This window comes from Corapipo altera, unplaced genomic scaffold (genome assembly GCF_003945725.1).
Source record: "Corapipo altera isolate COAL_440 unplaced genomic scaffold, ASM394572v1 96, whole genome shotgun sequence".
Lineage (NCBI taxonomy): Eukaryota > Metazoa > Chordata > Aves > Passeriformes > Pipridae > Corapipo > Corapipo altera.
Window position 1 is genome coordinate 1286403 of NW_020884962.1, and position 22817 is coordinate 1309219.

A 22817-nucleotide genomic window follows, 5' to 3' on the forward strand; every position below is an offset into this window, starting at 1 on the left:
TTCCCTTCCAGGCTTTTGTCTGCGCTGGATCCGAGGAGCTGGGGGTGAATTCTCCCCCTTCATCCCACTTCCTGCAGTGTCAGAAATCAAAGGGATAAGCACCACGTGTGCCCTTGAAGGCTTTGGGAATTCATCCCACCGTGGGATTAATCATCTCTCCTCCCTGTGGAGGGGGATGATTTCCTGCACTGGATCCGGTTTCATCCCGTGTCTGCACGAGGGGAGTGTTTGCAACCATCAGGCTTGGAAAACAACAACAACAGAAACGAAAAAAAAAACCAGCTGGGGGTTATGGCAAAAATATTGACTTAGAAATGAGATCCCTTCTGCTGAAGGCAGGCAGATAAGGAACCCTCCCTGCAGGGCTCCTCTCCCTTGGCTCCCGGTGCTGGGAAGCGGCTGACGCTGAGCAAACAAGGAAAGTGCTGACTGGCTCCGGGATGAGCCTCTGGAGCAGCCCAGGGTGTGGAGAAACCTCCGGGGAACCGGAGCCAAGAGCATTCCTGGCTCTCCCGGGTGACCTCAGAGGCTGGCACAGGGCTGGCTGCAGCTCACCTGAAGCAGCTCCAAAGAAAACACCCATCACTGGATGGGCACTTTGGGCTCTTCACTCCCTGTGTTCAGAGAGACCTTGGGAGACCTCTGGTTCTCCAAACCAGAGCATTCCCAGCACCTGCCTCCTGCTGAGCCCACTGGCCACCACGGTTGGCCAAGTCAAGCACCCAACCAGTCAAAAGAGAATTGCAAACTCCTGGAGTGCTAAATCCTCTGTCCAGGTGTCTCCCAGCGCAGACAACAACCCCTCAGAGGCCTTTAAATTGCATTTCTTAGCAGAATTTTTAGCACATTTCAACTAACAGGCTTGAGACATCAACTAACATCGAGTGGCACTCGCTCTACTCCGCCAAAAACACGGAAAATCCGGTTTTCCAGGTTCCTGGATGAGACCTTCAGTGCAAGCTGCCCACGAGGAGCTTTTCCTTTGCTTTAAACCATAATTCTCACCCAGGAACAGCCCCATGGAAACCTCTTCCCTCAGTGCCTCCGCCCTGGGTCACACTGGCTTGGCCTCACCACCACAGCTTTTCTGCTGCTGGGTTTGCAAACGTGTCTCACTCCAGCAGGGAAGAGTCCCCAGAGCTGGGGGTGAGGTCGCACCGCAAACACTCTCCGGGGTGAGGTTGGGTGCAGCGAAAAAAAAAAAGCTTAAAATCCTGAATTCAGCCGCAGTCAGCGAAGAAATCGGACGCAGCGAGAGCCTGCAAAGGCCTCTCCGTCCCGTGAAACTCAGGTGTGGAATGTTCACCTGCTGCTTTCCCTACGGAGTCATCTGGGAGATGCCAGGCGGGCCGTAAACAGCGCCCGAGTGGAGCAACAGGGTTTCGAGGGCAGGAGACCGACAGCAAAGCTCTCTGCAGACATTCTGGTGCCACCCCTGACTCAAGGCCAGCGTGCCCCGAGAAACACAGCGCCCAGACAGGCTCTTGCTAAAGAAAGTTCAGTGTTGCAACACAGCTGGAACGAGGGATCGACTCCAGAGCCGCTGGCGACGCGTCCAGACACGGAGCACCGGCCTCGGGCAGGGAGAGAGAGAGGAGCAGCTCCCACCAACCCGGCCCCTGCCAGGCCTGGGAGAGGAGCAGAGCCCGGCCCCGGCCCTGCTCCCACCCCAGGGGCTGGCAGGGAGCTCCTGAGGGCCGGGAGCAGGGAGGGGACAGCGGGATGGAGCGAGGACTGGGCGGGACTGTGCGGGATTGGGAAACTGCCGGCACGCCGGGCTGGGGTGAGGGAACAGGGCCAAGGAGCTGCTGGGCTGGGATGAGGGAACAGGTATGTCCTGGTGGAGGGCTCCCCTCCAGCACCAGCCCAGCGCTGAACAAAGCAGAGGCACAGAATCCCAGGACTGTGAGGTTGGGAAAGGCCTCCAGGATCATCGATTCCCCCCTGTGCCCAATGCCCACCTTGTCCCCCAGCCCAGAGCACTGAGGGCAAACTCCAGTCCTTCCTCAGACACCTCCAGGGGTGGGGACTCCAAACCCCCGTGGGCAGCCCCTCCCAATGCCTGAGCACCCATTCCATGGAGAAATTCCTCCTGAAACATCCCAGCCCAATGCCACAGCTGGACACAGCACCACAGACACTCCAAGGTTGGAGCTGCTCGTGTCTGGGGACAGGTTGCACTAAATACAGGTGTTTTTTTGCCAACACAAACCCCAAATCCTCTGATCCCACCCACTAATTAGTTCCAGACTCCTCATCCCTGAAAGTGTCCAAGGCCAGGTTGGAGCAACCTGGGCTAGTGGAAGGTGTCCCTGCCCATGGCAGGGGATGGCACCGGATGGGCTTTAAGGTCCTTTCCAACCCAAACCATCCCAGGATTCTATAATTCACATCCCATTGCTAACTAAGCCTCAGTAACCTGCACCAGGAGAGTTCAGACCTGGTGGGAAGCAAACCCTCAAAATCTGAACTGCCCCCCTCAGGGCTAACGAGCAGCTCGAGGCCCCTGGGCTGGGCTGGGGGACACTCTGAGCTGAGCTGCTCCAGGACACCCATTCCCTGCTAGAGGGACCTGTTTGCACTCGGGAACCAGCTCATTCCCATTCCACTGGACATGTGAGTGACCTTTTGCAGCAGAGCCATCACATGAGTGTCAGAGCTGCTGTTTTCCTCCTCCACCCATCAGCACCAGTCCTGTGACTTTCCCCCCTTGGCTTGTTTTCGTTCCTGCCGGAGCTACAGAGGGGGGAAAAAACGATGCTGGGGAGAAAGTCACAACAGGTCAGCAGGGCTGGGCCCCCCCCTCCCGAAATCACCCACGGCAGCAGAAAGAGGCTCCATCCCGAGCGGGATGAGGCCACGCTTTGCTCAGCCCGATGACTCCGCTGCACTTGTTTCAACCCCCTCGGAGCAGAGGCCGCTCTCCCCACGTGCCCGCGGCCGTTTTCCTGCGAAATCCGGCTCTTTTGGGAACTCCCGATGAGCGAAACATCATGTGAGGGTTTGCAACGGGGAGCGACTCCCACGCCGGGGCTGGAATCCGCCGGGCAGAGACGCGGGAGGAAGCACAAGGTCGTTCCCTTTTGTGCCTCCTTCCAGGAAGAGGAGTCACGCTGGGCTGGCGCCGCTCCAGCGCTGAGCTCAGGCCCCGGCCCGGCCACGGGAGGCTAAAAAAGGAGCTCCCACACTGAGGGAAAGGGCTGGAGCAGGAGGCACGTGAGGGACCTGCCTGCGGGCCACGGGTGGCCTTGGGCTCGCTGGGGTTTCTGTTCGGGAAATGATCCACGACAGGTTAGGGAAAAACGGAGATATGGGAAGAGCTGGACTCCCCTGGAGAAGAGAAGCTTCAGGGTGAGCTGACTGTGGCCCCCCAGTGCCTGAAGGGAGCCCACAGGAAAGATGGAGACAGACTCCCTGCGAGGGCCTGGAGTGCCAGGACAAGGGGGAATGGATTCCAACTGCCAGAGGGCAGGGTTAGATGGGATATTGGGAAGGAATCCTTCCCTGGGAGAGTGGGCAGGCCCTGGCACAGGGTGCCCAGAGAACTGTGGCTGCCCCATCCCTGGGAGTGTCCAAGGCCAGGTTGGAGCAGCCTGGGATAGGGAAGGTGTGCCCACGGCAGGGAATGGGACTGGATGGGCTTTAAGGTCCTTTCCAACCCAAACCATTTTGATCCCATGATTCCCTGAATGATTCCCTATCCCAGAGGTGCCATCCTTCTCTGCTTCCCCTGCACGCACCTGAGCACCCCTGGCACCCACTGCCCTGCACCTCCAAGGCAACCCTGCACCCAGATTCCCTCTCAGTTTAGGCAGCAAGGGCTCCTGAGGCATTCCCATGTCAAACTGGACCAGGTGAGCCCAAATAACCGGCGAGAGATTCCCTGGAACGGCGAGTAGCAGATCTCCCACCCTCAGTCACAGCTCCTCCCTCGTGGGAGTGATGCCTGACAGCCATGGCAGTTTGGAAAAAGGAGCAATCCAGCCCAGTCTTCCCATTTAAATCAAGAACAAAACAGTTCAGTTTTAGTTAAAACCAGCACAAGGCACTTCTGCTCCAGGGCAGGACTGGGACCAGCTGGGATGAACCGGGACAGGGGCTCACCTGTGTGTCCACACACCCTCAGCACACCCGGGCAGCTCACGACCAAAAATCACGCCCATGTATCTTAAAAGGACACATTTATAAGGTTCAGCTTTAAATTCCCAAACCAGAGTTTGTATCCAGAGGAAAAACTGGAAAACCACCCCCTCTCTCCAGAGGCAGGTGGAACAAATGACATGTCCCTGCCCAGGAACCCAATTTATTGCACCCAGCAGCCAGGGACAGGCAGCAGGAAACTCATATCCCACGATAAGCTCACTAACACAGGGATTAGTGGAATTTTACCAGTTTTTGTAACAATCTGCACAAATACACCCCCCTTGCTGGCACTGCCTGTCCAACATCACGTTGCTCGTTGGCAGCAGCTCCAGGGGAACTCTGGGGCTGACCCAGGGGTGTTTACATGGTTTGGCTTTGAACTCCCAGCTGCAAATGGCAATTTGCATCCCTGCTACTTAGTGCTAATTGGACAGAAAAATGGACAAACAATATCTCTGCTCTGCCTGGAAAAGCTGTGCCACCTGCCCGGCCGTGCTGAACCCAAACCTGGAAAAAACCTGGACAAAGATCAAGGGAGGGACTCACCTGGGCTGTGCATACCTGGTGCTGTGATCCATAAAGCACAGCTGGTAATCCCTGGCTAATTAACATCTTCATTCAGCAGCTGAAATTAGGAGGAACTCATTGCCAGGGCATTGAGAAGGTACAGGTGACACACACAGGCCCTGTCACACACTGTCCCCTACAGCTCAGCCTATTTCCCCTCCTCCTTGCCCATTCCAATGACTTTTAGTCCAGCATTTTTTGCCCAGGAACCATTAATTTCGCAAGTATATGTTTTTATCTTAAATCCCACTGTATTAAAGTTAAGAGCAATACACCAGACCTGCTTAAAACCCTCCGGATTTAAGCCCTGAATTTAAAACTCTGGGTACACATTCAGCTCTGGGCTTGTCAAGACAAAGAAAGATACAAACCCAACCACCAAAACTCAAGTTTGATTTGTCCAAAATTTAATTACAAGTGCACTGAAGGCAGGGATGGCTCAGTCTCTGCTCGAGCCTCCAGAGAACTATTGTCAAGTTCTGAAAGAAAGGGGTGAAATAAAACAAAAATATTTGTAAAGCGTAATGGGATTTTTTTTTTTTTTTCTTTTTCCACCACCACCACCCGAGAATGTTTTGCAGGCACTTGGCCAGGACCACTTCAAAGAGCCACGAGGCGTGTGGGGTTCTGCACAGCTTTGAACTTTAATATTAAACACACACACACACACACTCACAAGAGCTGGGCCTGGCGAGGCAGCGGGGACGGGGCTTTGATGCAGGGAAATACGTCAGTGGCTGCACCCCTGGGGGGCTGGGGAACCCCCCACAGCACCCCCAGCACCCCTCAGTGGGCTGGAGAACCCCCCACAGCACCCACAGCACCCCTCAGTGGGCTGGAGAACCCCCCATAGCACCTCCAGGACCCCTCAGTGAGCTGGAGAACCCCCCATAGCATCATCCCTACACCAGCACCCCTCCATGGGCTGGGGAACCCCCCACAGCACCCCCAGGACCTGTCAGTGGGCTGGAGAACCCCCCATAGCATCATCCCAACACCAGCACCCCTCAGTGAGCTGGAGAACCCCCCACAGCACCTCCAGGACCCCTCAGTGGGCTGGAGAACCCCCCACAGCATCACCCCAACACCAGCACCCCTCCATGGGCTGGGGAACCCCCCACAGCACCCCCAGGACCCCTCCATGGGCTGGGGAACCCTCTCACAGCACCCCCTGACCCAGCCAGGGCCCCTCAGCGGGCTTGGAGTCTTGCAGACTAAAAATAAAGGGAAGAAGGGCAGGATTTAGCATCTTGTGGAAAATGCCAATTTGGGATTGCCGAGGTGGCCAAAAGCTGCCGAGATATTGCTAAAAAAAGGCCTGGAGCAGGAGGAGGAGGAGGAGGAGGAGGAGAGCAGTCCTTGGCATCGTGCATCTCCTCCTCCTGCTCCTCCCACAGCTCCCTGGCTGTGAGTCGTGTTGCCACCTCCTCAAGCCCCGAGGACCCAGGACCCCCGGTCCCAGCTCTCCTCCCCACCACAGCAACATCATTTTGGTGTGAAAGGGGCAGGAAAAACGTCCCCTGTGAAGAAACCATTAAAGAAAAGCCACAGTGACCTGAGCACGACGTGCAGGGCACGGGGAGGCCGAGCTGTGTCCCGGGGGGGGCAGCCCATGGTCACGGCACCTCCAGCACCTCCAGCTCCAAAACTTTGGTCCCTCACGCCCCAAGAGCCGGCTCTAAATCCCATTTCTCCCCCCAAATTCCCCCCCAGGCGAGCCCGTGAGCGCACACGTGTGAGCACACACGGGCCTGCAGGCAAACAGCTCCCGCTGAATCAGCCCCGGGGTGGGACACAAATCCCATCCTCCCAAATGTCAGAGTAGGAGTCTGAGCTCGGCAGTGCCAGCTCCAGCACCCAGGGCGGTAACGTGCCTCGAGGAATTAAGTAAGGACAGTCCCAAATTTAGGGACTGGCGGGATGTGAAGCGCTCAAACGAGGTTTGTTAGAGATAAAGGTTTGTCTGGGGCTGGCGCCGCATCAGCTGCAGGCAGATGGCAGGAGCAGGCAGAGCCCTCCCTCCCCAGCTCTGCTGCCATGTGAGGAGCCTCTGCAAACTACTCTGGCTAATAAGTTTCCCAGGGGTTGTTTAAGGCAGGATCGGCGCTCCATTAATTCCCATTCCAGGGGAGCTGACAGCCCCGGGAACGGTCACCCCGGGACACAGAACCCAGGGCACGTCTCCCCCGTGGGTTTGGGTTGTTATTTGATAACCTGTCAGCCCGTCGCTGACACTCGGGACAGGACAGGAGGTTCCTGCAAGACTCCTGTTCCCACTCCATCAGCTCCAGCCCTCACGGCTCCTCCAAGTCCCTGGAAGTGTTCCAGGCCAGGCTGGACAGGGCTTGGAGCAACCTGGCCCAGTGGAAGGTGTCCCTGCCCACGGGATGAGGCTTTAGGGTCCTTCCAAGGCAAACCAGGCCGGGACTCCGTGAGCTCGGAGGATCCCTGTAAACAACCCCTGAAAAGCCACTGGGAGCCAAGGCTGGAGACTTGTCACGTCGAGTACCTCGGAGCCCAGAGAACATCACGCCACCTCCCCGCTCCCACCGGGATCACGTTAACATTTGGCTGCCAACCCAAAACTGTTGGCAGCAAGGAGAGGACAAAACGCCTCCCGGGCTCCCGGAGCGGGACGGGCGGTGACACTCGGCTGGAACTGTGAGCAGAGACCTGCAAGGATTCCCGGGGCAGAGCCAGAGGCTTCCAGGGAATACGCTCCCCTGGAGTGAACAAATGCAGGCCGGCAGATGTGTGGAAGTGGAGGGGAAGGCCACACAGAATAACAGAATCCCGGGATCACTGGGGTTGGAAAGGCCCTCCGAGATCATCGGGGCCGACCTCTGGCCAATCCCCACCTTGTCACCCAGAGCAGAGCACAGATAAAACACCACTAAAAAAACCCCAAAACCACTGTTTGCAGAAAGGGGAAGAGATTTGGGATGGTTTCATGTGCCTCGAACCCTTCCTGGCCTTGAACCCTCTGGCCAGACTCTGCACTCCCCCGGGAGGGTCTGTGGAGCTGATCAAAGCACAGAGGTTTATTCCCCCTTTAATTTCTGTTCAAGCCACAAATGCTCACAAATATTTATCTACACAAGTCACAGCTCTGATCCCATCGAGCTTTTAAGTTTAGTGATCAAAGCTGTCCAGTTTCTTGAAGACTCTATTTCAGTTTCAGTTCGTGGCCTCTTCTAAGGAATAATTTTTTTAAAAAAAGCATTTTTCATCGGGGAAATTAAGAGAAAATGGGCATGTTCTGGTGCAAATGAAAAGGAACATCAAAGGGAAATCAGGCAGCTTAATTTCACACTATTCCTAAAAAGGATGGCTGGAGGCAATTCCCTTTCAACAAGTGCTGGAATTAGGGCTCCACTTTCCCAGAAAGGCTTTGGAAGTGCCGCCTCATCTGCCTCCCACCCACCCAGAGACCCCTGGCTGCACATCAGAGCTGGGGCCTGTGTGGACCCTCCTCCACCTGCCCCAAATCTCTTCAAAAGCCGCCTCAGAATCCACAAGTGAGTCCCAGGATGGTTTGGGCAGGAAGGACCTCAAAGCCCATCCAGTCCCACCCCCTGCCCTGGGCAGGGACACCTTCCCTATCCCAGGCTGCTCCAACCTGGCCTTGGACACTCCCAGGGATGGGGCAGCCACAGCTTCTCTGGGCACCCTGTGCCAGGGCCTGCCCACCCTGCCAGTGTCCCACCTGCACTCCCAGCCCTTGGTGGCACAGGGAAAACAGAGGCTGTGACAACTGGGGCTCGGAAGGTGGCCCTGGGAAAGGGCTGTGGTCTGTTTTCCCTGTCCCTCCATCCACAGCTGGAATCACACGGCTCCCGGGGTCCCACAGCTGGAATCACACGGCTCCCGGGGTCCCACAGCTGGAATCACACGGCTCCCGGGGTCCCCCAGCTGGAATCACACGGCTCCCAGGGTCCCACAGCGAGCCCTGTCCGGGACAAGGCCATCCCCACAATCTCACCTGATAAACAAACAACTTTAAACCCCAGTAAACACTTCCCAGCTATTCTTAACCCGAGGGAATCGTGTGACTGAGCTCCCCCACCAGCCAGCTCTGGCTGTTCCCACGTGTCCCTCTGCCTGGGACAGGCTGCTCTGGGATCCCGAGGCTCTGCTGGCACAGAGGGTGTTAAAATCCCTGCTGAGAGCAGCATGTGCAGGATCTGTGCAGCACCAGGGCTGCAGGGATGGCCCCTGTGCAGCCCCAGAGCTGCTCCTCACACAGAGTTTTCCCAGAGAGGTTTGTTTTCCCTCCTCTGCTCCCAAACAAGCCTGAATTAGATTTCTCCCGGGGGGCAAAAGGCCAAATCCCCCCCTCGTGAGGGCCGTGATTGGGTCCCTCCTGGGTCCCTCCTCGCCTGCTGCTCCCGGGAGTTGTTTGTCTCCACTCTCCATTTGTCATCCTCGCTCCCAGAGCTCATGAGTCAGCCCCTGCTCCGCAGATGCCGCTGATAAAAAGCAGCTCCAGTTGGGAATATCAGCGGCCCTTTGCAGAACAAAGAGGAGCTCCAAAAATAAACCCCCCCTGGGCTGGCTCCCGGGGGACTGTGCCAGGGAGGGCCTGGGGAGTGTCACTGCCTTCCCAGAGGGATAAACACCCCTTTCTTTGGGATGCCCCTCCTGTGGGAGCAGCACACGCCTGGCAAAGGGCAGCACCCGGGTTGCACCCCCATCCCAAGGGGTTTGCTGTGATCCTGGCACAAAAAAATCCCACAGAGGGGGAAAAAGGACGTGGAATCGTGGAATTGTGGAATGGTTTAGGTTGGAACTCTTGAGACCAGAGTCCAGTTGTTCCCCCAGCACTGCCAAGGCCACCCATGTCCCCAAGTGCCACATCCAGACAGCTTCTAAAGCCCTGCAGGGATGGGGACTCCACTCCAGCCTGTGCCAGCGCTGGACAGCCCTTTCCAGGAAGGAATTTTCCCTAATATCCAACCTCACTATCACTTATTTTCCCCCACCAACCTCACAGGGGCTGGAATTTTGCCACGTATCATTTTCCAGAGCAGCACAAGTGAAGGAATTACCATTCACATGGACCAGCCACGGCAGAGAGCTCAGTCCTGGCCAGCTGGAACCTTGATCCCAGAGACCAGCAGCTTTCCCTGGAACAGGGATCCGACCAGCTTCAATAAAACAGCACCAACTGTGGTTGCCCTCAGCTCTGGCTGGGGATCAGTTTACCCCAGCAGCGTTAAAGCAGATAAAAGAAGCCCTTCAGTGCATGTAAATAACCCTGCAAATTAAATCGGGGAGTGATTAAAAAGCTCCAGTGCTGATAAACCTCGGCAGCTCCAGGCAGGTCTCGCTGCTCCTCTCAGGCACATCTGGAGAACCAGCCTATTAATCCACACAAAGGAAAGAAAAAAAACCAACCCAGAAAAGCCACAGTGACCCAGTTCAGGGTGTTCAGCTCTGCTCCTGCAGTGCAGCCTGTCCTGACCAGAGGCACAGCACGAGGAGCTGCTCCTGCCTCAGCACCCCCTGCCTGGGCCCAGTTGTTCCCTGGAACACTCCAACTGGTTCTGCACAATCCCACAATTACAACAGCCACAGGTGAGGGATGAAGAGCTGCCCTGCTCACCAGACTCGGTGGTTTTATAAATCTTCCAGGATCGGATTAATTTGCATTTAATGTGCTTTAAAGCCACGGAGTTAAATGAAGAAATGGGGGAGTTTCCACCGAAACCGGTCAGGCTCCAAGCACAGTCTCTGTCCACACAACCCCTGCAGCCCTGAGGCTGCCTCAGCCCAAAGATCCACAGGGGAAAGCTGCTGATCCTGGCCAGCAGCCAGCAGGAGAGGCAGGAATATGTTCCAGCCAGCCCAGGTGGCCACAGCTACTGGTCTGAGCATTCCTAAAGCCCCGGGATTGAAAATGGTTTGAGGCTCCTCCCTGACAGGCACTGGATCCTTCCAACACAGGAAACCAGGGATACAGCCCTCAACAGCTGGACAACACACCTGGAATACAGACCTGCACGGGAGGTCTGAGCCTGCCGGAAAGGCCAACAGAAATGAGAAAGTGTTGGAAGTAGGAAAAGCAGGAATTGCAGATCTTCCCTTGCCCACCTGCCCTCCCAGCTACCCCCCCTTCCTTCCACTCCCTCTGCTGCTCTTCTCCTGCCTGGGCAGGAGGAAAGAGGGAAGATCAATCCTAAAGGAGCTTCCCTAATTAGCCAGAACTCCCCAGCAGAGCTCCTGAGCCTGACAGACAAACGTTTCTGAACACACAGTGCTGCCAGGGAAAAGGGAATGCTGTCTGTGGGAAAGGGGGATGGCAGGCACATCCAGGAGTCCTCTGCACCCACGGCAGCCTTGGCTCTGAGCAGCCCCCAAGGGAACCTCTGGAACACCCTGTGGAACACACACCATGTCCTGGACACGGCATTAAAAGCTTCTCTTTCAGCCACGACAGGATTAAATGGCATTAAGGTTTGGATGCCCTGGAATGGTGGCTCTTCAAACCCAACTGTGCTCCCCAGACTGGGCTGGTGGGGCCTGGGAACTCCTCCTGAAGTCGCCCTGACCCAGTGAGGCCCTTCCCAGACGAGCTGCTCCAATGGCTGGAGACCCATCCCGGTGCAGCCAGCTGGGAATGCAGCGGGAAAGCCGAGGCCAATTCCCCAAAGCTCAGGAAAACAAAGAAGGTGGCAACTCATTTAAGGAGCAAACAGCAACACCCAAGACAGAGCAAAGGGAGCATCGGGTCTGGAGGCCGTGGGAAGAGATTCCATGAGAAAAGTGAACCCTCCCACTGCAGTTCCAGCGTTTCTGTCACATCCAGGTCGAGTATTTCACGTCACTCCCAGCGATGACAGGGCAGATTTTGGGTGCTGATTGCACCCTCACTCCCTCAACACCCACAGTGGATGAGGGCAGCCAGCCTCTGAACCCCTGCAGCAGCTCCCCTCCCCTTCTCCCACGAGTCAGCCAAATCCCAGACCTTGGATCATCCTGCCAGCTCTGGGAAGGTGGGAGGAGCAGGTGCAGGATGCACTCGGTGCTCCCCGTGCACCCCCTCCATCCCTTTTTTTTTTTACATTTTTGCTGCAAAAGGATGTTTTGGGGGTGACTCGTGACAGAATGTCACCCAGGAGCTGTTTGGTGTCTTTGCCACAAAGCAAATCTGTTCTCTGAACCCAAATATCCAGCAAAGCAAACCTTTACTCTCAACCTTTGAGGCAAAGGTGTTTGTTTTAGAGCCTCATTGTCTCCTCTCCTCTGCACTCAGGGAAAAATTCACCACCATGGGCTGCAGCTCATGGAAACCTGACCCAACTGCAGTCGATTTTTAGCCAAGTTTTAGTGTGACACAAACTCAACACCGACGGTGTCGAGAGGAAAAAAAAGGGGAGAAAACTGGGGGGAAAGAAACCCCACCAAGTTACAACCAAGCAGAGCATCTCCTGGCACCTCTGGGGGGACTGAAACCTGGACGAAGGCGCTGCAGGGAGAACTGGGACCTTGGCCAGGACCTTTTTTGCCATATTAAACTGGGATTACCTTCTGTGCCCCAGGGAAGTCCCCCCAGGCAGCCCCAGCTCGGCCTCTCCCTCGCTGGGTGCTGACAGAGGCTGATCCAGCCCAGGGGTTTTCGCAGGAGCTGCAGAAATGAAATTCTCAGAAAAGCGTCTCGAGCTCACGGGAGGGAGGAAAAGCTGGTTGGTGAGTCGGGGTGCAGGGGAAGTGAAGGGAAGGGACATCAAAGGGTGGCCATCACCCACAAATTACACACTGTGGGGACAACAGCCCCGGTGTCAGCCAGGGATGAGAGGGACCTCCCAGAAAACCCGGAGTCATTCCCTGTTTGGGCTCAAATTAAACGTGGAGAAACAAGTCCTGCCCTGCTCCAAGTGCAGCTCAACTCTGAGCTGTGGCTGCTGCATTTAAAGGTGATTGTTGGTGGGGTTTTTTTTGTTAAATACGAGCACAGATTCACCTGTCAGCTTGGCAGAAGGTGGCAGGACAGCCTGGTTTAGGACAGCCTGGTTTAGGACAGCCTGGTTTAGGACAGCCTGGTTTAGGACAGCCTGGTTTTGCCCAGCCCTTTTTCCAGGATTGAGGTGCTCCCAGCACACCTCCAGTGCCTCGGAACAGTCACCCTGCAGAGCCACAGGCTGCAGTTAAAAAAATCAGTGGGTCCTGAGTAAGTCACTCTCCCCCTGTTTCAGAGCTCAGAGGAGAAGCTCAAGGACAAACCACAGACCTGAAGAATTCCTGCACCAACCTCTGCCACAGCTTCCCTGCCCCTGACCTCGGGAAAACCGACCTCCTGCTGCTGCTGCCAGGCCACTGGGAGTGTTAACAGAGCCCCCAGACAGAAAACAGGGTTTGTCCCAGAGGAGACAGGATTCCTGTGGCGCTGATAAAGCCGGGAATGTGCTTGCACAAGGCCCAGCAGCTCCCCAGGAAACCCTTGGCACAGTGCACAGGTTCACAACTCCCTCCTGGATCACCTGCTGCGAGGTCTCACCCCAAAAACCCACCCCAGGCTTTGGAAGGTGCAGCCCTTGTGAGGAGGGAGGTGAGGAACAAAACCCCTGCTCCAGACAGCCCGGAGGTCGGAATTACCCAAGGGCTGGAATTACGTAAGGGTTGGAATTACCTAAAGGCTGGAATTACCTAAAGGCTGGAATTACAGCTCATTCCACGTGTTTGCAGGCCGAGGAACCATTTCTGGTGAACCCAAGGTTTGTCTAAAAATTAAGAATAAATTTCACTCCCCAGCTGCTCCAGCACAGCAGCCAGGACACAGAATCCCTCGGGATCGTGTCCCCCCATCCAAGGGTAGGACAAGCCCCCAGCCCTCCCCCAGGACTGTGTCCCCTCCCAGGCAGCTCCTTCACCCGGGACAACCCAACCCTGGAGGGCACAATCCCCAAAAACCCCGGGATTTCTGCCCTCTGAGCTAAATCTGCTTTGTTTTTAACAGAACCCAGGCTCTTTGGGGACAGCCTCAAAACACGTCCTCGTGCCAAAGCACGCCCTGGGAGATCTGAGCTTCCCAAAGCTCCCGTCCCCAAGGCCAACCCCCAGCTCACAGTGGGACTGGGAGCACCCAAGGGCGAAGGTTTTCATCCTGCCAACATTTTGTGCTGATCAGCTCAAGTGCAAGAGCTCAGGAGAAAGAAGAAGGGTTTGTTGTTTTGTTTTTTTTTTTTTTTTTTGCTGCTGCCCCAAAACCTCCCAGTTTGTTTGCTACAACCACTTCCCTCGGAGTGCCAGAGGAAGGAGGAGCTGCAGGACAGGTTTGAGAGGCAAAGACCTGGAAGAGCAGCTGAGGTGACTCCCGGGTTTTTCTTTCCACCCTGAAAGGCAGGAGAAAGGGGCAGCAGCTGAGGAATCACTTCCCCCCTGATTCTGGCTCCTGTTACAGCCAGTTCCTCACTGGCAGCACGTGCCCTCCAGCAGAGCTCTGCAGAACCCCCCCGTCCCTTCTCCAGGCCCAAATCAGGCAGGAATTCCATGTGCTGCGGATGTTTGGCAATCCCTGTGCCCACACCGATCCGGAGCAGTGGGTGTGACAGGGAAAGGAGAGGAATTCCTGGCAGCAGGGCCACTCCTGCTGGCACAGCCCCACAGCCAGAGCAGGCTTTATAAGGAAATTCCTGGGATGAAACTGCCTGTCCTCATCTCCCTGAGGGTTTGGGGGGTTTTAATTCCACTGCAGGTGCTCCACAAAGCAGCTCCCAGCAGGTATTTTGGACGGAACCAAAGCCACCCCCAGGCGGGGGAATATCTGCAGGAACACCAAACCAGGCTGGAGATCTGCCCTGGGAATAAAATCCCAGAATGGTTTGGGTTGGGAGGGACTTTAGTCCCATCCAGTCCCACCCCCTGCCATGGGCAGGGACACCTTCCACCAGCCCAGGGTGCTCCAAGCTCCATCCACAAACCAAATCCCTTCAGCTCCGAGCTGGAGCTGCTGGAGCCAAGACCAGAAGCAGCAAAGAATTCCCAGGGGATTCAGGTTTGAGAGGCTCCTGGTAGAGATGATGTAACGTGATTAAATCAGGCTTTGTCCAACAGAATTGGCCATTAAGGGTCAGGGACCTGCTAGGACTGCCTGGAATGGATCCCATTCCATCATCAGGTGACGGGAACACTCGAACAGGAGCTTCCCAGGAAAGTTCAAGTCCTTCATTTGTTTGTCCTGGGAGTGCCTGTTCCTTCCCACCAATGATTTACTGCTCCTGGCCACACAGAAAATCCACATTTATCAAAACCTCCCTAGATAAACAATTCCAGCAGTGGTGTCTTAGTCCAACTCCAGCTCGGGCTGGGGGCACCAGGCTCAGAATGACACCACAGGCACTGAGGGATGGGATGGACTGTCCCATTTTTGGAGCTGGATTGTTGGGTTTTTTTTCCCCCCCCAAAGGTTGCTCTGACCTGGGGGATGTGAGTTTTGTTTCTATCAAACAATTACCAACCAATTAAATCCAGCTGAGGAAAGCTGGCATAGAAGCACAACACCCAAACCAATCCCTGACTGATTTCTCTCTCTCTGGACACTTTTGCACACACACATTTTCCTCGTGGGCTGGGGCTGGACTGGCAGAAAAGCTGAATTCTATGGAAAGAACAGCTCAGGGCTGAGCTCCTGTGCACCCAGAGCAAAGGAGAATCCCAAACCAGGGATTCCTCCACTCCAGCTGCCACCGAGACTTAAAAAAAGCAACTTTCCTTTCAGGTTTCTAACTGAAATAGCTGAGTGTTTAATCAGCAAACTGCAGTGCCTTTCCTGAATCCACTGGCATTTGGGGATTCCAGATGAGTTCCACTGAACTGCAGCAACAACCAGCCAATATCCATTTTATTTTAGTAAGTGTGACCAAGACTCAACTCTGCAGAGGGCGGGGGCTGGAGGTGCAGCTCATAAAGGTGTCTGGGAGCCCGAGACAGGGCTGGGAGTCAAATCTGAAACAAATCCCAAGCAAACGGGTGCAGAGGAGCAGAGGAATGTTGGCCTCAGGAATGTGAGCCTGTCCAGACTGCAGCTGGATGGGATGGGAAACCAGCTGGGAAAGATGGGAATTCAGTGCTGCTCAGGGGATTCTGTTTCTTTTATACACTCAGAAAAACCAGCTAAAAGGACAAGCAGAGCTGTTTGATGACAACTTGTCTCTGCAATGTGACAGCACAAATTCACCGAGGTCCAGGTGAGAGTGAGGGTTCCACACCAGGCAGCTGAAGAAATCAGCTGCAGAAAGAACTGAAAGTTGGCTTATTCACCTAAATCATTGACCCAAACGCCCTGTGCCCTTCCAGCAATCTGCACTTCCAACAGACCGAGTTTCCCAGCAGGACAGAGCCCTTCCCAGCAGGACAGAGCCCTCCCCAGCTTGTCTGCAAGTTCACACACTGCTCTTCCAGGCAGCACCAGCCAGGGTTTCCTATCTGACCAGAAAAGGCTCAGGTTAACAATCCCACTAAGCATTTTTTTTTTCCCCCACAGCGACACAAAAGTGCTTTGACAGCTCTGAACTTCAGAGAATTCACAACCAGCCCCATAGCTGGGATGCTCAGGGCAGGAGCTGGGGCTCCTGGGGAGCACAAGGCACCTCCAGCACCGCTGAAAAACAGCCCCCAGCCCAGGGTTTTTATGGCCTGCACTGTGGATGTCAGCACAGCCCCTCAGCAAACAGCACAGGGCAATGTCCTGGCTGCCCAGGAGCGTCACAAACAGGAGCTGGGTTTGCTCAGCCCTGAGTAACTCGGGCAGCTCCGGGTTGGAGCCGACGCAGGCGAACCCTGGCAGCGCAGCTCTGCAGCTGGAACGAGGAGATACCCGTGTTTGCAGGGATAGATTGGTGTTTACCCAGCACTCAGGTGTTCCCGAGGAAAGGCTGGGCTGACTCAGCCTGGCTCTTTGCCAGAGCAAACCTCAGGGACCCCTTTTTTTTCCCTTCCCAGATCTCCAGCGCTCCTCAACCACGGCTCTCCCCTAAAACACTTCAGGTTGTTCCCTGCGGTCCTGGAGCAGCAGGATGGGAAGGCAGGCTGAGTTTCTGGGGAGAGGAAAGCCCCAGGGGCCGTGGGGGGGGGGGGAAGGTTTGCTGGGTGTGCAGGTGGAGTGTGGGAGGGCAGGAAGGACAAACCCCAGAGCCAGTAAGATCTGAGTCAGCAGCACTCGCCTCATTATCTGCCATCTCTGAGCAGAACTGGTGAGACACCCGAGCAGCTGAGCTGGAGAGGGTTCACAGCCCTGCAAGGGGTTGGATTGAGCTCCTGCAGGAGCACAGACGAGGGGGAGGCTGCAGGGAAAGGTCATGGCTGCGATCACCGGCGTGACCGGGGGCTGCCGCTCACCCGGGAGCTGCAGGGGCCAAGGACAGAATTCCCACGCAGGAAGGACGGGATCACAGCCCACACAACGGCAAGGGAGAGTCCCAGCCAGCACAGGGCCAAGTCTCACTGCTGGCTGTGGGTGCCAGGGAGAGCAGGCAGAGCCCAGAGCTCTGCAGCAGCACAGGGTGCAGCCACCCACTCCCCTGAGAGCTGCCCTCGGAGGATTAACTGTGCCCCAAAACAGACAATGCTGGGGAGAACAGGAGCAGTGCTGCAATTTAAAACAAACAAACAAACAAAACACAGACTTCTTCCCTTTCTTAGGCAAGGAGCAGAAGCAGCAGGGCTGGTTGGTATCAACAGGCTGAAGGGCCACCATGAAGGAACCCGACCAACCACCTCGGCCCTGCTTTTCCATGATCCAACATCACCCCATGTAGGGATTTCTGAGCCATTCTGCAGCACATTCAAGCTGATTCCCAGAAAATCACGTGCCTGCACATTGAATTCAGGACTAGGAAGCCTTCCAATGTTTTCCTGAGAAGGGCTGTGCTCACCACGCAGCACTCACAGCCATTCCAAAGCCCCGCTGGGCGCCCGCCAAATCCTGACCTAAGGAGCAGCTCAGGAAGCTGCCAGTCATCCCTTCCCAGCTCTTTGTGTGCTCTGAGGCTTGAGGAGTCTAAAGTAGCTTCAGGCCGGGGGCAGGAGGACAGATTTTAGCGACAGAACCACAGCATAAAACACTGGGAGAGTATTTGTGGTCAGAAATTTGGGCTCATGGGACAAGAGCACGACAAGGGCCTCTGTGGGGACTGCTGCACGAATAACTCCACAGTCATCGGGGCTGAAAGGCTCTTTGAACTCCTCTGTGAAAAAAAGAAAGAGTGCAAATGCCACAGCCACTTCCAACCCCTCTGGACAGTCAGTGATGATCCATTCCCACCTCCTCCAGCCCAGGGGGTGAGTCACACTGAGCGGGGCAACACCTCCGTGCAGAGCTGACAGCACCAGGTCACTGCACCCTCCAACCCTCCCCTGCCCCGGGGGGGGACACTTCAAACTCACTTCTGGTGCTCAGAGACCACAAAACGCCTGCTGAGTCTGTGCAATCACGTTATAAAATATATACAACACGTATTTATCAGCCCCCACGTCGCTGCCTGCACAGGCAGCAGGGACAGGCACAAGAGCTACTGGCTCTAAAGCTTTTTAATTGCACAATTCCAGCTCTTTACCCAGCCTGTCTCCTCCTCCTGCTGCACATCTGGGCAGCTGGAAGGCCAAAAGCACTCTGGTCTGTGCTGATCAGCACCTCCAAGGGGGAAAAAATAAAAAAAAAATCCCACCTCCAGGGCAAGGCAGCTGGAAGGCACCCAAAAGGCTGGTTTAGCATGAAACAGCACCTTATTTAGACAATCTGAAGAATGTTTCAGAGGGGCACCACGGCTGGGAATTTGCATAATGGGTGTCTGTATCTTGCTTACCTAACAGGAGAAGAATCCTGTCTGTCAGTAAGTCTAGACTGTGGTGTTGAATCCAGGGAATCTCCCGGCCAGGAATAACACGGGGTGCAGGGCAGGGTGCTGCCATCTGCTGACACCCACGCTGGTGGCTGCAACTGGGATTTTTGGGGAGCCTCTGGGCCGGGATCGCCCTGCAGAGCTCGGCTCGGCGCTGAGAGCGATGAGGAACATCCCTCCTCATCCTCCCGGCCGAGCCCAGCTGCCTCTTCCCAGAGCTCCGGGGAGCCCCGGTGTCCCCCCCGCAGAGCCTCACCCCGCCGGGCTGGCACGACCACACTGGGCTGCGGCTGCAATCGAAGCCCCGGGAGCCCGGCAGGCTCTTTTATTAACGGAATATCCATTAATTAATATTAAAATCAAGGCACCCGGACGCAGCCCCGCGGGCGGCCCAACATCGCCCTCTGCCGCCCGCGGCGGGAGCTGCAGGCGCTCGCTCGGGGGCAGTTCCCCCCCCCCCCCCCAAAAAAATTGGGTTTTAGAGGATTTGACACCCAAAATGCACAACTGCGTATTCAACCGTCATTCCCACCCCCGAAAGCCCCGCCGGGACATACACGGAAACACAGAACTACTGGCTTTGGAGTCACATGGATCTCAGCTCCTCGGAGTGACTCAAAACTGCTCAGCATCAGCATCATCACCGTCATCATCATCCAAACTTCCTCCGGCCCCAAAGCAGCACCAGCCGGACCTGCTGCTTCCCAAAGCTCCTGTGGGGAGGTCACACGCCTCCCAAAAACGGGGTGGGCTGAAACACGGGCTCAGCCTCCTGCCCCTGAGTTCCCGGGGGGGCATGAACAGAACCCAGGGACACTCCTGCTCCTCTGGGCACCCCAGGGCTCCGAGGCTCTGGAACGACCAACTGCGTGAGCAAGACACAATTCCCAGCTCTGGGTCTGTCACCTCACCGAGGCTGAGCTGCTTCACCTTCCTGGTACCTCACACAGGGTGGGGAATACGGGATTTCACAATATTTCTGACAGAAAACACAAAGCACTTTACCCAGGATGAAAAGCCATCCCCGGCAGCCTCTGCTGCCCCACACACCCCAGTGCTCCAGCAAACCCCCAGGAGAAAGGAAACAACCTCCTTCCCCAGCTCCAGCAGCCAGAGCTCCCCTGGTCCCACACCTCCCACTGCTGCTGACTAAGGGACACGCTCTCCTCTGGAATCCAGGGATGTCCCTCCCTAATTAAGGAGGTGATCAGCGTTACATAACGAGGCTCCACGTGGCCAGTGGATCACCAGCCTGGCTCAGAGCAGCACCCAGAGCCAGCACCTCCAAATCCCACCTGTGGCTGGGCAAAAACACCCCAGCCAGCCCTGCTGGGGCACTTCCCCCCCCCGTGGCAGGTAAAAACCAAACCACCAGCAAAGGTAAATGAACAGTGAAATGGCACTTTTGAGTTCCACGAGGGCAGAGTTGTCCCTGCTCACCTTCCTACTGCCACGCAGCAGTCTCTGCCACCGTCCCGTCGGGCACTGCCAGGGATCCTGGTTGGCTCCTCCTGCCAAGGAAATGGGAATTCAGGAGTTCCATCACAGACACAGATGGTGCATCATCAGTGGAGTTATAATTTGGAATATTTACTCCACTGACTGCAGCTCCATCCCAGCAACACTGCACGACCCTGCTCTGACTGACATCCAAGGGATTCACTGGAAAATCAGGGATGATATCAACTATCAGTAATAACAGGGAACCCACTTTCCTCTGTTTTGATAAGTAACACCCACGACCTGGAGGTCAGGCTCTGGATTCCAGACACTGAACCTGAACGTGGCACCTGAGACCGGAGTGAAGTGAAGCTGGATGAGAGGGCACTGAAATATTCGGCTCTAGATTTCACCTGGGAGGGGAATTGAGGAGAGGGAGAGGTGTTTGCATCATTTTATAGGGAAATGAGGAGAGGGAGAGGTGTTTGCATCATTTTTGGGGGGGATGCAGACAGGCAGAGGCGTTTGCCCCATTTTTGGGGGGCAATACAGAGTGTTTTAGCCCAGAAGCCACCAGAGCCCTCTGCCTAAACACACACTGGCAAGTTCAGTTTCCCAGAAAACACAAAAGCAGGGAGAGGAAGGAGCTGGCCCAGGGGGAGCTTCAGCAGCACCCTGAGAACCCCACGTGCTGCCCCCCCTGCTCCCAGCACGGCCCCTTCCTGCTTACCAGTAAAGCCATTGCTCAACCCTGCTGGCCAGCCCAGCTCCCCACGCTGCAGTCAGAGCTGGGAGCCAGAGAGGGACGAATTCCAAGAACCCAAAGGAGCTGAAATCCAACCCTGCTTGTTTTCTCCACTCACTGTCTGAACACACAAACAATTTTTTTTTTTTTTTTTAGGAAGGAGTAAAACCCACGTCACTGACTCTGTGCTGGGGTTCAGGCCAGGCCTCGCTGGCCCCTTTCACCTCCTTCTGCTCCAGATTGCAGCAAAGCAAGGGGTGAGGAACAGCCCTCGTGCCAAAACAAGCATTTTAAAGGGTTTTTTGTTGTTGTTGTTGGTTTTTTTTTTTCTTTTTTAAATGGGAATTTTCACAAATGCCACATTCCAAACGAGAGAGTCAACTGCCAGCTATGCACGGAAATATGAAGGTGAGAGCAAGAAAAAAGCTTTACTGTGAAACACAGGAACTTGGGTCAGGTCAGGAGAGCAAAAAGCAGGTTTGGAATCGGGCTCAGAACGGTTCCCAGTCCACCACTGAGCCATTCCTCAGGATCACAGAATCCCGGGATGGTTTGGGCAGGAAGGACCTTAAAGCTCATCCCATCCCACCCCCTGCCCTGGGCAGGGACACCTTCCACCAGCCCAGGCTGCTCCCAGCCCCATCCAACCTGGCCCTGGACACTTCCAGCCATTCCCTCTGCTCCAGGGGAGTTTTCCACAGTACACACTGATCCAAGGAGCCCCTGGAGCTGGGGAGGCTTTGGCTGGATTTGGGGAGGGCAGGTGGAGAGGAGCCCGAAACAGCAGCTGGGGCCTTGCTCGTGGTGCTCATTCCTGCTGGAGCAGAACAGCCCTGCCTGATCCCCCTGGGAATGCTGCCATAAACCCAAAGGGACCAAAATTTGGGGGAATTTATCAACAAAATCCACTATGGAGACAGGGAGGGAGCACGGACAGGGAGGGAGTGTGGGGCTGGAAAACAAGGGCAGCAGCACCTGGAGGGTCCCACGGGCCACCAGGAACATGGGAAAAGAGCCAGCCTTGAGCTGCAATCCCACCCCACTGCCTCCCAGCTCTCCCAGGTCTTAGAGGGCTTTTCCAACTCAAATTATTCCATAAATGCCAAGCTGCTGCAGGAATCAGCCACCACCTCCACACTGCAGGAGAGCTCAACACCTCAGCCAGACACAAACCACCCAAAATCCAATCTACCTTCTGACTAAACAAAGCCTTGAAGCTGCAGCTGAACTGAAACTCTGCAGTGACAACACACATTCCTTATTTGGATTGGTTTTCCTCAAAATCTCTCACTTTTGGACACTGTCTGTCACTTTCTGTTTCTTTCCTTCCTCTTTAAAAGCAACCCAGGGACTCCTGCCCTGCCAGTGCTTAGATTTTAGATCAGTCCCATGGCAGAGCCCCCTCCTCTCTGCAGAGGCCCCAGACCCTGCCCCATTCCCAGCAGCATTCCCTGGGAGCAGGCAGTGTCCACAGGAAGGGGGGAATAAACAACCCAACAACTTTCCAGGGGAACCCGATCCCATCCTCGGCTTCCTGCAGGAGCCAGCCCGTTGTTTACAGCCTTGCAGGATCCCACTCCAGGGGCTGAGCTGTTCCTGCTCCAAGAGGGAAAACAAGCCTGACCTCAGCGTGCTGGAATAAACTCTGCCCCCTCCTTCCTTCCAGGCTTCTCCCAGTGCAAAGGTAAGGAACACGATATCCCACAGCGTGACCCCACCAGTGTTTACTGACACCGCAGCCACGCCAAGGAGGGGAACTGCCTGGACACGCTCCTGCTGCCATCCACACGGACTTCCCAGCTGGAGAAGGGCCCTCAGCGAGGCAGCTGGCCCTGGGCACCCTGAGCTGGCAGCTGAGCTCATCCCTGGCCGGGCAGGGACACTCCCCAGGCTCCCAGAAATCAGTGGCCGCAGTTTCCTCCGGGGGGATGTTGCACAGCAGCAGCTCGGAGTGTGAGGGTCCTGCACAGCTCAGGGAGGTTCAGCATGAGGGTCCTGCACAGCTCAGGGAGGCTCAGCATGAGGGTCCTGCACAGTCAGGGAGGCTCAGCATGAGGGTCCTGCACAGCTCAGGGAGGCTCAGC

General features: G+C 55.8%; 1 protein-coding gene across 2 annotated transcripts in view; it reads right to left on the minus strand.

Annotated features, from left to right (window-relative positions):
• Positions 1–22817, minus strand: part of GNG7 (G protein subunit gamma 7) — a 39070-nt gene that overhangs the window by 11259 nt on the left and 4994 nt on the right. Inside the window, exon 2 of one of the 2 annotated variants that reach the window (XM_027664302.1) lies at positions 19989–20059. The gene's annotated coding sequence lies outside the window, so the exon portion shown is untranslated. Of the gene's footprint in view, positions 1–18512; positions 18534–19988; positions 20060–22817 lie in introns of those variants that run through there. The other variant, XM_027664301.1, reaches the window with a different exon arrangement.